Below are 19,027 nucleotides of genomic sequence, written 5' to 3'. Positions count from 1 at the left end.
TCTTTAACACTGGTAGCATGCCGCGACAGCGTGGACGTGAACCGTATGTGCAGTTGACGGACTTTGAGCGAGGGCGTATAGTGGGCATGCGAGAGGCCGGGTGGACGTACCGCCGAATTGCTCAACACGTGGGGCGTGAGGTCTCCACAGTACATCGATGTTGTCGCCAGTGGTCGGCGGAAGGTGCGCGTGCCCGTCGACCTGGGACCGGACCGCAGAGACGCACGGATGCACGCCAAGACCGTAGGATCCTATGCAGTGCCGTAGGGGACCGCACCGCCACTTCCCAGCAAATTAGGGACACTTTTGCTCCTGGGGTATCGGCGAGGACCATTCGCAACCGTCTCCGTGAAGCTGGGCTACGGTCCCGCACACCGTTAGGCCGTCTTCCGCTCACGCCCCAACATCGTGCAGCCCGCCTCCAGTGGTGTCGCGACAGGCGTGAATGGAGGGACGAATGGAGACGTGTCGTCTTCAGCGATGAGAGTCGCTTCTGCCTTGGTGCCAATGATGGTCGTATGCGTGTTTGGCGCCGTGCAGGTGAGCGCCACAATCAGGACTGCATACGACCGAGGCACACAGGGCCAACACCCGGCATCATGGTGTGGGGAGCGATCTCCTACACTGGCCGTACACCACTGGTGATCGTCGAGGGGACACTGAATAGTGCACGGTACATCCAAACCGTCATCGAACCCATCGTTCTACCATTCCTAGACCGGCAAGGGAACTTGCTGTTCCAACAGGACAATGCACGTCCACATGTATCCCGTGCCACCCAACGTGCTCTAGAAGGTGTAAGTCAACTACCCTGGCCAGCAAGATCTCCGGATCTGTCCCCCATTGAGCATGTTTGGGACTGGATGAAGCGTCGTCTCACGCGGTCTGCACGTCCAGCACGAACGCTGGTCCAACTGAGGCACCAGGTGGAAATGGAATGGCAAGCCGTTCCACAGGACTACATCCAGCATCTCTACGATCGTCTCCATGGGAGAATAGCAGCCTGCATTACTGCGAAAGGTGGATATACACTGTACTAGTGCCGACATTGTGCATGCTCTGTTGCCTGTGTCTATGTGCCTGTGGTTCTGTCAGTGTGATCATGTGATGTATCTGACCCCAGGAATGTGTCAATAAAGTTTCCCCTTCCTGGGACAATGAATTCACGGTGTTCTTATTTCAATTTCCAGGAGTGTATATATATATATATATATATATATAATTTGCACTATACAGTTTTCGATGCTGCAAGATGATAAGCAACCTGCACTGGAACGTAATGGCGCGGATTCTTCATTGCCATCACCACACCATGGAACTTTCGTCAGGTGGGGAAACAAAACACGAAATGTGAGTGCAAGCTTTCACGGCGAATTTCATATATAAGTCTTCACGGGTTGTCAGCCGAGTAGCGTCGTCGTCTCGTAGCAACGTTTCGATGGAATACGTCTCCATCATCTTCAGGCGAAGTGTCGGGATAGCGTCGCTCGCGGGCTGATCAGCCATACCTTAGTGACCACCGAAATAAAATACGTGATCAAAAGTATCCGGACACCTGGCTGAAAATGACTTACAAGTTCGTGGCACCCTCCATCGGTAATACTGGAATTCAATATGATGTTGGCTCACCCTTAGCCTTGATAACAGCTCCAACGAGTCAAGTACAGTTATACAACTATTTAATAAATCTGACGTGAAGAGTAACATTTATTTAACAGTGTGATTTTTCTGTACTTCCTGTAACGAGTTACATCACATTCTCACCCGCACTCGTAATAAACTTAAGAGATTCTCTGATTTCGACTAATGTGTCATTTTGAAGCTAACATACGTTTAATCAAGTGCCACGGGAATGGCAGCCCATTCTTTCGGGGTGCTGCACTGAGGAGAGGTGTCGATGTCCGTCAGTGAGGCCTAGCACAAAGTCGGCGTTCCAAAACATCCCAAAGGTGTCCTATGGGATTCAGGTCTGGACTCTATGCAGACCAGTCCATTAAAGGGATGTTATTGTCATGTAACAACTCCGCCACAGGCCGTGCATTATGAACAGGTGTTCGATCGTGTTGAAAGATGAACCGCCATCCCCCAACTGCTTTTCAACAGTGGGAAGCAAGAAGGCGCTTAAAACATCAGTGTAGACCTGTGCTGCGATAGTGCCAAGCAAAACAAGGGGTACAAGCCCCCTCCATGAAAAACACGACCACACCATAACACCACCGCCTCCGAATTTAACTGTTGGCACTACACACGCTGGCAGATGATGTTCACCGAGCATTCGCCATACCCACAACCTGCCATTGGATCTCCACATTCTGTACCGTGATTCGTCACTCCACACAATGTTTTTCCACTGTTCAATGGTCCAATGTTTACGCATCTTACACCAAGCGAGGAGTCGTTTCGCATTTACTGGCGTCATACGTGGCTTATGAGCAGCCACTCGATCATGAAATCCAAGTTTTCTCACCTCCTGCCTAAATGTCATAGTATTTGCAGTGGATCCTGATGCAGTTTGGAATTCCTGTGCGATTGTCTGGATAGATGACTGCCAATTACACATTACGACCCTCTTCAACTGTCAGCGGTCTGTCAGTCAACAGACGAGGTCAGCCTGTACGCTTTTGTGCTGTAGGTTTCCCTTCACGTTTCCACTTTACTACCACACGGGAAACAGTGGGTTCAAAATGGTTCAAATGGCTCTGAGCACTATGGGACTTAACATCTGAGGTCATCAGTCCCCAAGAACTTAGAACTACTTAAACCTAACTAATCTAAGGACAACACACACATCCACGCCCGAGGCAGGATTCGAACCTGCGACCGTAGCGGTCGCGCGGTTCCAAACTGAAGCGCCTAGAACCGCTTGGTCACACCGGCCGGCGAAACAGTGGGCCTAGGGATGTTTAGGAGTGTGTAAATCTCACGTACAGACGTATTATACAAGTGACACCAAATCACATGACCACGATCGAAGTCTGTGAGTTCCGCGGAGCGCCCCATTCTGCTCTCTCACGATATCTATTGACTACTGAGGTCGCTGATATGGAGTACCTGTCAGTAGGTGGCAGCACAATGCACTTGATATGAAAAACGTATGTTTTTGGGGGATGTCGGGATATTTTTGATCACATAAATTTTGTCACTAAACGCAATTGTCAAAATAAATGTTGCATATGACCGAAACTTTAATATTGAACGTTATAATCCAGAAATAAGTTATGATATCAATACAATGGTTTGTTTGTAGTGGAATTTTAGCTGAAACAGTCCATGTATCTACCGTGAGGGGGCAGTATGGAACAGTCTTCAGGAATCTTGTCACCTAGAAACATTGCAGTACTAGTGCTATGTGTCATTACGACAGCTGTGTTGGTTCATCATGGTTCCAACAACAATTAAGTACAATCAGACGCTCAGTATTGTTACATTTAAGGAGCAGGGAATGAGATAGATGGATGTTGCAGCAAATGTCGCTGTGAGTCGAAGTGATGTCTCTAGAATATGAAACAAATTTCTAGCGACAGGATCAGTTTAAGATTGTCACAGCAGTGGCCACGGAACAAAAACAACAAGTATGCACGAGCGATACTTGTACATAACATCAATCACAAACCCGTAACACAATGCTACACGTCTACGGCGGCAGTTCCAAACAGCTACAGTTCAGGTCTCAACAAAAACGATACGAAATATGCTCCCTGAGCAGGGATCACGTGCCGGAAGACCGCTCAAGGCTCCTCCTCTAGATCTGGTTCAGAGAGATGCTCGTGTCGCATCGGCACGAAACCACTCTTTGTGGATTAGGCAGCAGTGGGACACAACGCTCTTTTCTGATGAGCCCCTTATCAGTCTGCACCCTGACACTACTGATATAAGTGTGTGGAAGCAACCAGGACAACGTTTACACCCTAACTGTACTGTAGACCGCCACCCTTCTCAAGGTGGTTCAGTCATGTTTCGGAGTGATATGTGGCCGCAGGAACCCCTTATGGCAACACATGACATCCTTGCACGCAATGTGGCTCCATTTGGTACATAACTGACGGACGACAATGGACACTCCCTCCATCTCATTCTTGTGAATACCTTCTAAGTGGAGCACAGAATCAGTCCGATGGTATGGCCTCCATTTTCTCCCGATCTCGACTGCATTGAGACTGCGTGGGCCATGCTAAGACGAGCGGTTTGCAATCTTCCTGTCCCAACAGAATCCTTACAGGGCATCACAGAGGCCACGGTGGACGTATGGGACAGTATCCCACAGTCTTATCTGGAGAATTTACTGAGGAGTATGCCTAACCACACATAGAAGTGTCTCAAATTACGAGGAGGCCCAATTGGTTCATAAACAATGTGATCTGGTTCATAAACAATGTGATCTGGTTCACAAACAATGTGATGTGCAAGATCACAGTGCGAAGAAACTGTTGTGTTTGCAGTGGAATCTATTGTAAGGTTTTTTTGTGTTTATGAAATGGAAATGAGTTTACATTATTTTTGTTTTCTTATGACTTGCTTAAGAACAAAACCAGTTTTGTTTCCCATTATGTCCAGTATTCACAAAAAAAGCATTATGAAACATTTATTTTGACCACTGTAGAACTAAACTGTTTCTTGGTTCCAACAGCAGTCTCCAACGAGACAAATACAGTTATACAACTATTTAATAATCCTGACGTGAAGAGTCAAATTTATTTAAAACTGTGATTTTTCTGTACTTCCTGAAACGAGTTAAATCACACTCCCATCCGCACTCGTCATTAACTTAAGAGATTGTCTGATTTCGACTAATGTGCCATTTTGAAGCTAATATCTTTTTAGACTAATCTGTTATCTATGGCAGTTCAAGAATTCAAGCACCTGGGGTTCCATACTGACAAATGAAAGTGAAGTGACGAGAGAAGTGCACCAAAAAACAATAAACGCTGTTTATTTTGAACAATATATTCAAATCACAACTGATACCACAGAAGAATAAGATACAGCTATACATGACACTAGTACGGCCGGTACTTTTATTAGGTTCTGAAACCTGGGCGACGTCAGAAACAACTGAAGAAGAAATCTGTGACTTCTACAGGAAGGTACTGCGAAAGATCTATGGATCCGTCTACAATACCGTGGAAGGTAAATGGGAACGAAGAACGAAAGAAGACATGTACCAGCGATTTGGAAAGCCACACATTGGCCGAATGTTAGAACACAAGAGGCTACATTGGTTTGGGCACATCCTTCGAGCAGGCAGATGCCTCCCATGCCAGGTTCTCTATTCTCAACCTCCTGGAAAATGCCCAACGGGACGTCCAAGGAGGCGCTGGAAGGATCGAGTGTTGTCAATCCTTAAACAAGTGAAACCAACAGCGGTGGGCGATGAAGCTAGAGAACAGACTACCATTTGCAGTAGATGTGACTGACCGACCGCGATGTTTAATGTGCTTTTTTTACTATGTTCTTTTATTATTTTTAGAGTTTTTTTTCTACTGTAGGTCTTAAAGGCCCGTTAACGCAATAAATGATTATTATGGTGATGGTGATATATGACAGGATACTCAGGGCGGCCAAAATGAAACTCGCCTGGAAAATTGTTGTGGGTGTGAGACGAAATAACTTATCCTCGCAGGATAGCAGTCAGCCACAGAACAATCACACTAAGTCGCTTCTGTCCCGAATTCTAATGATCTCTCTGTTGTTTATATTAAACTGTCACGAAATTCCAAACACATCTTGTCTGGGTAGTTTTAGTTTGGTCACACTATAGCATGAGGGGTATCAATCCAATATCTCAAACGACACAATAACGAAAACTGTATATTTGAAAATGTCTATCTGCAGTCCACATGAGACTGAACGTGGATATTTATATGTTTGTATTTGTAATTCTGTCAGAGACAGTAAAGGACTTGGAAGGGCAGTTAAACGGAATGGGTAGTGTCTTGAAATGAGGCTATGAACATCAACAGAGCAAAACAAGGGTAATGGAATGTAGTTGAATTAAATCAGGTAATGCTAAGAGAATTAGATTAGGACATGAGACACTAAAAGTAGTAGGTGAGTTTAAATATTTCGGCATTAAAATAACTGATGACGGCCGAAGTACAAAGGATGTGAAATAGAGACTGACTGTAATAACAAAAACATTCCTGAAAAATTATGAACTTAAGTATTAGGAAGTCTTTTCTGTAGGTATTTGAAGTGTAACCTTGCACAGAAGTGAAATATGGACGATACGCAATTCAGATAAAAAAAGAACAGAAGCTTTTGAAATGCTGAAAATTAGATGGGTAGATTGAGTACCTAATGAAGAGACACTGAATCGACTACGGGAAAAAATGAAATTTATAGCATAACTTGTTAACAAGAAGGGATCGGTTGATAGGGCATATCCTGAGACATGAACGAATCGTCAATCTGGTAATGTAGGGAAGTTACAGGATAAAAGTTGTAGAGGGAGACAAAGAAATGAATACAGTAAGCAGGTTGAAATGGATGTCGGTTGCAGTAGTTATCTGGAAATAAAGTTCATCGCGCAGGAGTGTGTGGAGAACTGCATCAAACGAGTCTTCGGACTGGAGAACACAGTAACTGCAATAACCACAACATCGTGGGACTGGGTTATGCTGCGTGTGATAATTAGTAGACTGTTGGTTATAAGCAATGGACTGCTGCAGTTGACACTGTATTACTTACTACCATTAGTAAATAAATAATTGTATCTTATCCTGTCTTCCCACGAGGGAGCCACACACAGTTCATTAACGCATTACACGACGCCTGCTTGGAAATCACGTGCTAGTCGAAATCGGCCGAGAACATATTACAACAAAGCTTTTACAGTCAGAAGCGGCCAGTGACTTATTTTTAGTCAAAAATTTCTTCTATCCTTCCGCACAAGCGTGGTCTAGGAAAGATACAAAGTTTGGTTAGAGATCGAGTATTGTACGGCGAGATTCAACAATCTTTGGCGTACTAATCACATCTTATTCGCAGTAGCTGTTGCACAAGTCACATAGAAGCCATTCGGTTTCAGTCTACTTACTGTGATCGTACGGACTGAAATTAGTCGTCTAGTGACCGAAAATTAACTGTGATTAAGCTGCGAAGTCATATCTGAGTGTCAGACTGTCAGCGCAAATCAAATCGTTAGAACAGTTCTATAAAATTTAACATTGTGCCTGACTGGCTACAGGCCACTAAATCTTACTTTTCGTGGGCGATGCTGTTACCGACTGAAATACCCATGCGCGACTCGCGGTCCTCCTTTATAGGCCTTGAAACACAAGGTTCCCGGTTCGAGTACCGGTCCGCCACATAGTTTCATTCTGCCAAGTAGTTTCATAACTGCGCACACTGCGGTACAGAACGAAATACACGCATTCCGAAATCCTTAGACTTCAAAGAGTGATACTGTCTAACTTCAGTTTCAATCTCAAACAGTTTCTAAGCTACTTTTATGCAGAGTACTACAGGCACAAGTTGAACTGTCTAGACGAGAACATCTGATCCGCTTACTGGGATCGTTTTTTTCTTTTCATTACTTAAGTAATCGCCAAACGAAATGTGTACACCACGTTTTTAATTTCACACGAAATCAGCTTGTAAAACTGGAATAACTTCCGAGTAGGGAGTACTACAACTTGCTGCGAGAACCAGAGAAAAGTTTAAGTCTTGACCGCATATCCACTTCGCATGATCTATTCACAAACGATGTATTTTTTTTTACAGGGAGCTGAAGCAAAAATCCTATTCAAAAAAAGATCTATATTTAGTTATGGTTAGTCAAGCTACGATAACACGCTGGTCCGTATTTACTATTTTATAAGTTCCTAGTGATTATTCGTCAAGGTGAAAATAGACCGCAAATGTTTTTATGTGCCAAAAGGTATTTGGTATGAGCGAGTTAATCAGTAGGTACCGCAGTATGACGAAGAAGACCAAGGAGGTGACTGGATTAGATGCCCAGCACAAAGATTTTCTCGGGCGACTTTCATTGTAGTGCATGCGGAATACGAGGGTCTAGTCATACTTTATCACCCGGAAAAACTAAAGTTAGTTAATTAACACTTTGTTTTTTTGCAGGCACATATCTGCAGACATGGATCACTCTGAAATTCCCGAGGTACAATACCGTAACACATCGCTTTGACGAGGCTAAACAAAGTGTGAGTACTGCCCGGTAGTTGTTTTTTCTTTGACATTTGCATTATATAAATTATATTCTCATCAACTAGGTGATAACAAATTATATGGAACCATTTTAACAATTGTTAAGCATTCAATTCGCTGTAACCTCAGCGAAATCTTTACATATTATGTTCTTTATATTATTTAAAAAAACATCAACAACTGTATACCAATAAGATTGTAACAATGAGAAGCCTCTGCTGTTAGATTCAGAAGCATCCGACCCACCTTACATTTCAAGGCGGTGGGTTACTCTGAACTGTTAATGAGACATATAAATAAATATGTTTCAATGCACAGCGCAGGAAGATTTCGTTATGGGAGGCTGGCGAGCAGGTAGGATCACAAGGCACACTCGTCCAACTATGCACCAAATGGTCACATAGCGTGAGATCGGCCGCGCGAGCAAGATCCGTATCGTACTGGACCAGAGACAGTGCGGATTCATCTACAACGACGGACGCCAACAAGTGAATCTTTTATTATTTATATTTACTGCTTGGATATTAATATACAGCTCCAGCCGTGCTGATGACATTACTTGCACTGAGAACTTATTAATTTCAATAGCATTCAATTCATCAGGGGCAACGGCCTTGCCGCAGTGGATACACCGGTTCCCGTGAGACCACCGAAGTTAAGCGCTGTCGGGCGTGGTCGGCACTTAGATGGGTGACCATCCAGGCCGCCATGCGCTGTTGCCATTTTTCGGGGTGCACTCAGCCTCGTGATGCCAATTGAGGAGCTACTCGACCGAATGGTAGCGGCTTCGGTCAAGAATACCATCATAACGACCGGGAGAGCGGTGTGCTGACCCCACGCCCCTCCTATCCGCATCCTCCCTGAGGATGACACGGCGATCGGATGGTCCCGGTAGGCCACTCGTGGCTTGAAGACGGAGAGCTTTTATTTTTTATTTTATCCAATTCATCAAGAAAAGCCGATGGAGAATCCAGAAGAACGGTCTTTCTCAAGGCAGTGTGTTGGTACCACTGCTGTACATTATCTACACCAATGACCAACCTGTCGGAACAGACACAAGATCTTTCATACATGCCGACGACAGAGCAGTTGCAGAAGATCTATCGAGGAGGTGGAAATGAAACTGACAGCAGCCCTCGAAGATCTGGCAAAAATCTCCAGCAGAAATAAGAGAAATCAGAGCTCGAACGGAAAGATTTAGGTGTTCCTTTTTACCATGCGCCATTCGAGAGTGGAATGGTAGAGAAGTAGTATGAAAATGGTTCGATGAACCCTCTGCCAGGCACTTAAGTGTGAATTGCAGAGTAACCATGTAGGTAGTAGATGTAGATACTATGAGCATAACAACCTAAAGCCTAATTCGTCCTAAGCACAGGTCTGTGCGTTTCACTTATGAAGTAGACAAACTAGCAGAAAACTGGAAGTAACTTTGAGAGGAAAGCAACAACACTCTGACACCCCTACATACCTCGGAGTAAAGCCGACCGCACACTTTACTTTCACAGACCATTGCGAAAACACGAAGCTCAAAGTTTGCAGCAGAAATAATATTATACGGAAGCCCACTAGCAGCACATAGGGGGCTCAACCAAATGCTCTACGTACGTCTGCTCTGTCTCTATGTTTCTCTGCGGCAGAATACGTTGCACCAGTCTGGCAGAACTCCGCATGCAGCAGGCACGTTGACAGGCCGCATTATAACTGCTTGCCTACGAGGAACTCCAGATGGCAAAAATCTACCCTCTTACAGACATAACACTCCTGGATATCACATGAAGAAGAGCGACAGAGGTAAACGATCACAGGCATCCCATATCTGGAAGCGAAGCATCATGTCCTAAGCTGAAGTCGAGAAAGCGCTTTCTCCAAACAACTAAAGCCATTACATCATCACCTTCCGCTCGCCGAATAGTGCTGTGGCGAGTCAAGGCACTGGTAGTAACAAACAAAACCTAAACGAAGAACCCGCGCCGGCCGGGGTGTCCGAGCGGTTCTAGGCGCTACAGTCTGGAACCGCGCGACCGCTACGGTCGCAGGTTCGAATCCAGCCTCGGGCATGGGTGTGTGTGATGTCCTTAGGTTAGTTGGGTTTAAGTAGTTCTAAGGTCTAGGGGACTGATGACCTCAGAAGTTAAGTCCCATAGTGCTCAGAGCCATTTGAACTATTTGAAGAACCCGCTGTTGGTTTCCAACTACCCCACCAGATGTGGAAAACTTTGAACATACTGCTAACTGGAGAAAAGCGGTGCAAACAAAACTTGAAGCGGTGGGGCTACATTAATGGAGAGGCAACATGCGAATGTGGAGAACTTGAAGACAGTGAACACCTCTTGCTTTGCCCGAAATTGCCTGAAGCCTGCACTCTGGAGGAGCTTGTTTCAGCAAATGTCCCAGCAATCAACACTCCTGAATTTTGGGACACAAACTTAATTTGACATGCACGAAGTCTAATGTGTATATTGTATTGCATTATTCTGAGTTTGTAAATAAATGTACAGCACTGTCCCTGACACGAAACTAATAATTACAAATTTTAGTGAGACGACTATCAGTGCTTATTGATGGAAAGGATGGACAAATCACAAACACGCCCTGAAAGGGTAGGCGCCAAACTCTTTAAGGTAACCCACTAGACAGTTTTCGGGGTGGCAACACACGAACTACTGCGTGAAGTGCAACTCCGCGTAAAGACGGAATTAATTGTAAAATGCTGATTCTAAGATCGTTTGAAGTATTGTTGTGATACTTTTGCGGTGTTCGGAAACTAATGATTAATGAGCGGGAGGCATGTTATGAATATTGACGATAGACTGGCTCTCAGAATCCTTTTCTTGAATTTTTTGAACCTATAAGTACAAATAAAATGCGGTGCCATTCCAATGCTCAGTCTTACTAGCACTGAATTCTTTCCTATTTGCCACTCCGTTATGCAGTGTTTACTGTATGCACGTCAGGGCCTGCGGCCAGTGGGCAAGAAGCCGACTGGGACGGCAGCTACTTGTTCACAAGACGAAAGGTAAGCAAGTTTCCTCCAGTTGTGGTAGGGATGGTGAGTGCGGACATTATTTAGCGAAATGCGCCTTGTTTGTTAATCCTGGCACACCTTTTTCGGGGGAAGTGTTATATACAGGGACCCACTGTGATGTATTTGAGGGTAACAATTTGCAACTTTTGGGAATTACACTTGAAGTACCCTCACGAATACTTTACAATAAGTGCCTGTAAATACACAAAAATTGTTCGCGTAATTTTATTTTTTCATGGTGATAGTTATTACGTTATAGCTACTCCTCCAGATGGATAAACGTAGAGTGGATATATGGGAGGAAGCGACTTCCACACCGAATAATTTTGGTACATTAGAAATAGCGGTCAAACTTCTAAGTATTGCGGATTATAATGCGTAAGATGAGGACGGGAAAGTAGGACACTGTCAAGTAGAAGACACGATCTGTACACAGACTGGTAGCTCTTTATTGCGAGACATTAGCGATGTACAGAGTTAACAATGCGAAACGAGACACACTATTCCTGTCTGACACACTGAGAAGCACACGCAGACACACAAGAACGAACAACTGGGAACACTGTTCCCGGCGGTGGTCTTTCCTCTTCGGCGCCGAACTGCGTACAGTCTAACGTGCGCGACGGGCCCTCCTAACCGGAAGGTACCCGGAGACGGGGGACAGGGAGGAAGACGGCCGCTCGAGGGAAGACTGGATACGGGTGGCGCCCCGAGGACGCCGCTGGAAGGCACGCGGGGGCGGACGGGGTGCAGGAGTGCGGAGGAGTCGTTGTAACGAACAAACGGCAACAATGGCACACGCAGTCCCCACTGTATGCTGATGCGGCGGATCACTCGGAGTGATGCGAGTGGACGATTTCGTGGTGCGGCGTTGCTGGCGCGTGCGGGACGGAACTTCGGACGCAGCGAACGGTGGACGTGCTGTGCAGACGGAAATGAGTGCTGACTGGACGTGGCGAGGAAGCGTCGGAGGCGGCGGCAGCTGCCGCTCCACCTGTTGTGGGGGCGGCGTGGGGCTTCAGGACGCGTGCGGCGCGCGGGGGGACCCGGGGTTGGACAGGCCCGACTCGCGTATGGGGGACAGCCGCGGGGACGCGCGCCGGTGACGGGTCTGCAGCGGCGGCAGCGCTGGGGGCGGAAGCGCGGGCGGCGGCAGCGCCGGGGGCCGGTGGTCGTCGCGCAGGAAGGCGAGCGCCGCCCCCAGCTCGTGCAGTTGCCGCTGCTGCTCCTGCTGCTGGGCGCGCAGACGCAGCAGGCGGCGGGCGGGTGGAGGCAGCGCGGGCGCCGCGTGCGAGGGCGGCGGTGGCGCGGGAGCGGTCGGCGGCGGCGGCGCAGGAGCGGGGGCGGAGGGTGGCGCCGCGATCTTCCGCGGAAGGTCGGGCGCCACCGGGGGCGGCGGCTCGGAGCCGCCGGAGCAAACCGAGGGCGGCCAGCGGCGTCGCGGCCTCGGCGCCTTCAGCAGGTCGGCGACCACGGGCGGTGGAGGCGGCAGCGGCGGGCCGCCGATGACGGCGACTGTCGGCTGCCGGTCGCGGCCGGCGGTGGCGGGCGCGGAGCGACTGCGGCGCGGTCGGCGCAGACAGCAACAACAGCAGCAGCAGCAACCGCCTCCGGCGCTACCGTCACTGCCGGCGGGAGAGCTGTCTCGGCGCGCCAGGGGCGGCAGCAGCAGGTACGGCGGCGGCGGATACCACTTGGCGGGAATCTCCGGCGCAGGGGGCGGCGGGGGTGGAGGAGTGGCGGCGGAGGAAGGCGGGCGGCGGACTGGCGAACCCGGCGCCGGTGCCGGCCGCGGAGACGGTTCGCGGCCGGAGCGCCGGCACAGGCAGCAGAAGGCGGCGGCGGCCGCGGAGCGTCCGCGGGGCTCCGGTGGCGGCGGGGGCGGCGCCGGCAGCGAGACGGGCGCCACCGAGTTGCGGCCGAGGCCGCCGCGCTCGCGCTGGCGGCGGATGTACTCGTAGGTGGTAATGCCGCGCGCCGCGATGTAGGCGTGGAAGGCGGCCAGGTGCAGCAGCAGCGCGGCCGCCACGCCGGCCACCAGCGCGACGGCGGCGGCGGCGGCGCGCGCCAGGGCCGCGGACGCCTCGCCGGCGGGATCGGGCGAGCGCAGCGCGCGGTCCGCCGCCGTCGCCGCCACCAGCAGCGCGCCCGCTGCCGCCGTCGCCACGCTCGCTACGAACGCCGGGTAGTTGCGCCGGCCCACGCACTGGTTGAGCCACTTGCAGTGGTGGTCGAAGCCGGCGACACACTTGCGGCACGCGGAGCAGTGCTTGGTGCGCGGGCCCGAGGGCAGTGCTCCGCACAGCCGGCAGCGCCGCCCCGCCGCCGAGTCCGCCGCGCCGGCGGCGGCAGAGGCGGCGGTGTCGGGGCGGCGGAGGCTGGGCTCCGCGGGGTCCGTGAGGCAGGCGGCCAGGTGGGCGGCCACGTGGGCGGCGAGCAGCGCGGCCAGCGGCGCGGCGAGTGCGGGCGGCGGGCGCGGCCGCAGCGCGCAGAAGAAGGCGGCGGGCAGCAGCGCCAGGCACAGCCAGCCCAGCAGCTGCAGCGGGTGCAGCGGCGCCTGCAGGCCGTGCCGGCGCGCCGCCCGCGGCCGCTCCTCGCGCCCGCCGCCGCCGCCACCGTTGCTGCCGCCGCTGCCGCTGTCGTCGCCGCCGCCGCCTCCGCCGGGCTTGGCGCGCGGCGCCGGCGGGCAGGAGCGAACCGTGTTGCGGGCGGCGCCGACTCGGGCGCACAGCGCGTGGGCGGCGGCGGCCCGCCCGTGACGTCAGCTGGCGTGCGCGCGCGGCGGAGGGCGGCCGCCGACTGCCGCCGCTGCCGCCCCCGCGCCGCCGCCCGATCGATGCCGGCGCCGGCGCACGCCGCCCGCACACCTGCCCCGCTCCGCACGTGCCGCGCGCCGAGTCTACGTGCGAGGCGTAGCCAGACGGCCCCTCCTTGCGCTGTCCGTGTCACTGAGCCGCCGTCCGGGGATCAAACCTCCCAAAGCGATCCGTCAGCTGTCCTCGACGTGACTGATCAATCGGTACCGGTATCGAATCCTGGAGACCGACAAAGTCCTCTGCAGAAGTCGACAAGACGGTCGTGTGAAACCCAGCCATCTTTCTTCGTCCGAGATACCCAGAAACCAGTAGATACCGGCCCGTGGTCGCCGCTGTGTTACTTGATTTCCAGAACACGTCCCATAAAGTCACGAGTTACCGTCTGATGAACAAACGACCGTACCAAATATCAGACCGAGTATAATTATTAAACTTCCGCAGACGATGCTGTTGTGTACGGAGAAGTTGAATTGCTACAAAATTGTACGTAATAAAATGAGACACCTGCAGCCGTCGTTTAGATTTTATTTTATTATATGGCAAACAGTTTCGGTGACTCAGTACACTATCTTCAGGCCTTAGTTGATGCTGAGACTGTGAACTCCGACCGTATACACGATTCCATCTGCGTCCGACGTATACGAACTGGCTTGCGTAGAATTAAGTAACAGCGATGTTATGCCTGGAACCGTCAACCTCCACACATCGCTGTTAATGGTTGTCGTATAATAAAATAACATCAAAACGACGGCTATAGGCGTTTCATTTCATTAAAGAAGTGAACAGCCGAAATCGCGAGGACCATCGATCGCCAGGCTCAACGTGCAGAAACCAGAAAATTGTAACGAAATGCAGGGGCATCTATAGAGGTTCGACGCTTGACCCTCTGCATAAACAAACGTAGCGTATTGCGCACAGATATGCGGAAGGACCCATTATTATTGTACGGTTACATGATTCCAGAACCATCACTGGATACGTGCGCGTCCATTAAATATGTGGGAGTATGCGCACGGAGCGATTTTCAGCGCAAGGACCATATAAAACTAATCGCACAAAACGCATATTATAGACAGATTCATTGGGAGAATCCCCAAGAAGCGTAGTCCACTCACAAACGAGGTCCCTTTTACTCTCAAGACGCAGCTTCAACGTGCTGTTCGTCGCACTTTCGTACCCTTTTGCCTTCCAGCGAAGACTCGTTGTACACATGACAACGCATGGATTTATTTTTACATTTCTGTATTACATCAAAAAGTCCTGACCAAAGGTTACGACAGGAATGCGTGATGTCACCTTCATTATGTAAAACGTACCTGAGATCTACTTAGAGGTTATGGAAATGTTCCTGTCGTAGTATGTGTGTCTCTATAGCTCATATGCTTCTCTCTTTGCATTTTGCTGATGACCAAATCATTTTCGAAGAGGACGACGATGAACGAACTACAGGGTTAGAACATCAGAAAAGGGTTTTAACCATTACTTTCCACAAAATGGAATATATGACTACTGGAGGAGAGGATCAAGTCCTGACCTTAGATTCTGGAATAGTAAGGTCTGTGCACTCTTTTAAATATTTTAGAATAATTATTAACAAAGCTGGATCCATTAAAGGCGAAATTAAGAACCACTTTCGCCATGGTAAACAAGCAACCAATCAATTAAACAGAATTCTATGGAGCAAATATATATGATTAACAAAAAAGATCAGAATATTTAAAACAACAGTAGAAAGTATAGCGACGTATGGAGCAGGAACATGGGAAATAAATGATAATAATAAATGATACTAATTGTCAACAAAGATGCGACTTTGGATTCTGTTTTAGGTCGACAATCCGGGATAAAATTAAAAATGAAGATATATGCGAGAGAACGAACTGTAGTGGGTGCAGTAGAGTCAAAAGGAATGACACTGTATGGGCATGTAAGCCGTTTGAATGAGGACAGCTGGCCTAAAATGATGATGGAATGAATTCCAGCTAACAGAAGAAAAAGGGAAAGCCAAGAAACAAAATGGGAAGAGGAAGTCGGAAGAGCTATGTCAGAGGTAGGAGACTTTCGAAGTTAGGGTGCGGGCAACAACGATAATGTTGTATTACACCATAAAAGATCCTTCTCTGGACAGAACTGCAAAACATTTGAGACTATTTTACAATTTAGTATCTATTACTCTTTACAGAGTCTGTATTCGTGAATCAGTGTTCTAACTGTTTAGTAACGCCTATTTACAGTAAAAAGCCAAAGAAACTGGTACACCTGCCTAATATCGTGTGGGGCCCCTGCGAGCACGCAGAAGTGACGCAACACGATCATGGATTCGACTAATGTCTGAGGTAGTGCTGGAGCGAGTTGGCACCATGAATCCTGTAGGGCTGTCCTTAAATCTGTAAGAGTACGACGGGGTGGAGATCTCTTCTGAACAGCACGTTGCAAGGCATTCCAGATATGCTCAATAATGTTCATGTCTGGGGAGTTTGGCGGCCATCAGAAGTGTTTAAACTTAGAAGAGTGTTCCTGGAGCCACTTTGTAGCAATTTTGGACGTATGGGATATCGCGCTGTCCTGCTGGAATTATCAAAGTCCGTCGGAATGCACAATGGACATAAATGGGTGCAGGTGATCAGACACGATGCTTACGTACGTGTCACCTATCAGAGTTCACACTTAGACGTATAACGGCCCTTATCACTCAAACTTCACACGCCCCACACCATTACAGAGCCTCCACCAGCTTGAACAGTCCCCTGCCGACATGCAGCGTCCATGGAGTCAAGAGGTTGTCCCCATACACTTACACGTCCGTTCGCTCAATACAATTTGAAACGAGAATCTTTCGACCAGGCAACACGTTTCCAGTCATCAACAGTCCAATGTCGGTGCTGATGGGCCCAGGAGAGACGTAAACCTTTGTGTCGTGCAGTTATCAAGGGTACACGAGTGGGCCTTCGGCTTCGACAGCCCATATCGATGATGTTTCGTTGAATGGTTCGCACGCTGACGCTTGTTGATGGCCCAGCACTGAAAGCTGCAGCAGTTTGCGGAAGTGTTGCCTTTCGGTCATGTTGTACGATTCTCTTCAGTCGTCGTTGGTCCAGTTCGCGCAGGATCTTTTCCCGGCCGCAGCGATGTCGGAGATTTGACGTTCTACCGGATTCCTGATATTCACGGTACACTCGTAAAATGGCCGTACGGGAAAATCCCCATTTCATCGCTACCTCGGAGATGCTGTGTTCCATCGCTCGTGCACCGATTAAAACACCACGTTCAAACTCACTCACATCTTGATAACCTGCCATTGCAGCAGCAGTAGCCGATGTAACAACTGCGCCATACACTTGTTGTCTTATATAGGCGTTGCCGACTGCTGTGCCGTCTTCTGCCTGTTTACATATCTCTGTATTTGAATACGTATCCTATACCAGTTTCTTTGGCGCTTCAGTGTACAATAACAGATTAAGAGCCCAGTCTGAGTTGTGCTGTTAACCTGCTACAGTGTGCAAGCAGAGGCGGACAGTCTTTTGATTATTTTACTGTCAACCTCTAATCGGTCTTGCAATACAGGGATGCCAGCTTTGTCGGAAGCTAATTTTACCAGCATCAAATAGATAATTATAAGCTGAACATTTGGACCTGACTGCCTGTATGTGCATGTGGGTTCCCGTCCGCGCGGAGGAGAGGACGTGCAAACGAATTTCTGGCACTGTGTGGCTACAAACGTTCACGCTCAGGATACACTGATTTACTTCTGCTGAAGCATTGATGTTGATGGGACAAATTTTAAGGTGAAGAAATGGTCACCAAGGAAGTGACGACGACATTTTGTCATTTAAGTTATTTGCATTTTTATTTTACTTTTCATACATTAATGACTCTTCAGTGCAACGTATTTCATGTTGTTGTTGTTGTTGTGGTCTTCAGTCCAGAGACTGGTTTGATGCAGCTCTCCATGCTACTCTATCCTGTGCAAGCTTTTTCATCTCCCAGCATCTACTGCAATCTACATCCTTCTATTTCATGTAGTGATGATTATTATGTATATAGATTTTTGATTACGAAGGCATGTACATCAGACACGTAAGCAAATTTGCGCTTTTGCATTGTGTGTTGCTGAGGCTACATTTTAGTTTTCATATTTGAATACAGCCACGACCTCACATACAATGATGGATAAATTCATGGATAGATTTTTCTTCCAAGTATTACGACGTTCTCTCGGAACAGCGCAGTAAGTATGGAGATGAGGATCTAACGTCTCGCCGTCCGGGATTAGCCGAGCGGTCTCAGGCGCTGCAGTCACGGACTGTGCAGCTGGTCCCGGCGGAGGTTCGAGTCCTCCCTCGGGCATGGGTGTGTGTGTTTGTCCTTAGTATAATTTAGGTTAAGTAGTGTGTAAGCTTAGGGACTGATGACCTTAGCAGTTAAGTCCCATAAGATTTCACACACATTTGAACATTTTGAATATCTAACATCTCGTAGACGACGAACAGCGTTGGAGACGGTCCACAAGCTAGGATTGAGGAAGGAAACTGCTGCACCTTTTCAGAGGAACCATCGTGGCTTTTGCTTAAAGCGATTTACGGGATCATGGAAAACCTAAATCTGCATATTCGGACGGGGATTTGAACCGTCGTCCTCCGGAATGCAATTCCAGTGTTCTACCATTCGTGCAATAGTTGAAACCCCCAAGCGGAGAGCCGGCTGCTGTGGTCGAGCGGTTCTAGGCGCTTCAGTCCGGAACCACGCGGCTGCTGCGGTGGCAGGTTCGAATCCTGCCTCGGGCATAGATGTGTGTGATGTCCTTAGGTTAGTTAGGTTTAAGTAGTTCTAAGTCTAGGGGACTGGTGACCTCAGATGTTAAATCCCATAGTGCTTAGAGCCATTTTAACCATTTGAACCCAAGCGGAGGCGACATGGTGACCGAAAGTCACTCTAACCCTGTCAGGGCAGCGTAAGTTATTCTATTTGTTTCCATTCTGCCGAGAGTGATTTGCCGACAATTATTTTCACTTCAAAAGGTGTA

The 19,027-nt window shown here is 48.8% G+C and overlaps 1 protein-coding gene and 1 pseudogene across 2 annotated transcripts in view; one reads left to right on the top strand and one right to left on the bottom strand.

The window, feature by feature from the left end:
* LOC124619462 (tRNA-dihydrouridine(16/17) synthase [NAD(P)(+)]-like) overlaps positions 1 to 19,027 on the bottom strand; it is a 539,847-nt gene that overhangs the window by 182,362 nt on the left and 338,458 nt on the right. The gene's annotated exons all lie outside the window — the stretch shown is intronic.
* LOC124559698 lies at positions 8,768 to 8,885 on the top strand (annotated as a pseudogene).

Source organism: Schistocerca americana, chromosome 1, assembly GCF_021461395.2.
Source record: "Schistocerca americana isolate TAMUIC-IGC-003095 chromosome 1, iqSchAmer2.1, whole genome shotgun sequence".
Taxonomy (NCBI): domain Eukaryota; kingdom Metazoa; phylum Arthropoda; class Insecta; order Orthoptera; family Acrididae; genus Schistocerca; species Schistocerca americana.
This window is presented reverse-complemented; position numbering and strand designations above follow the sequence as displayed.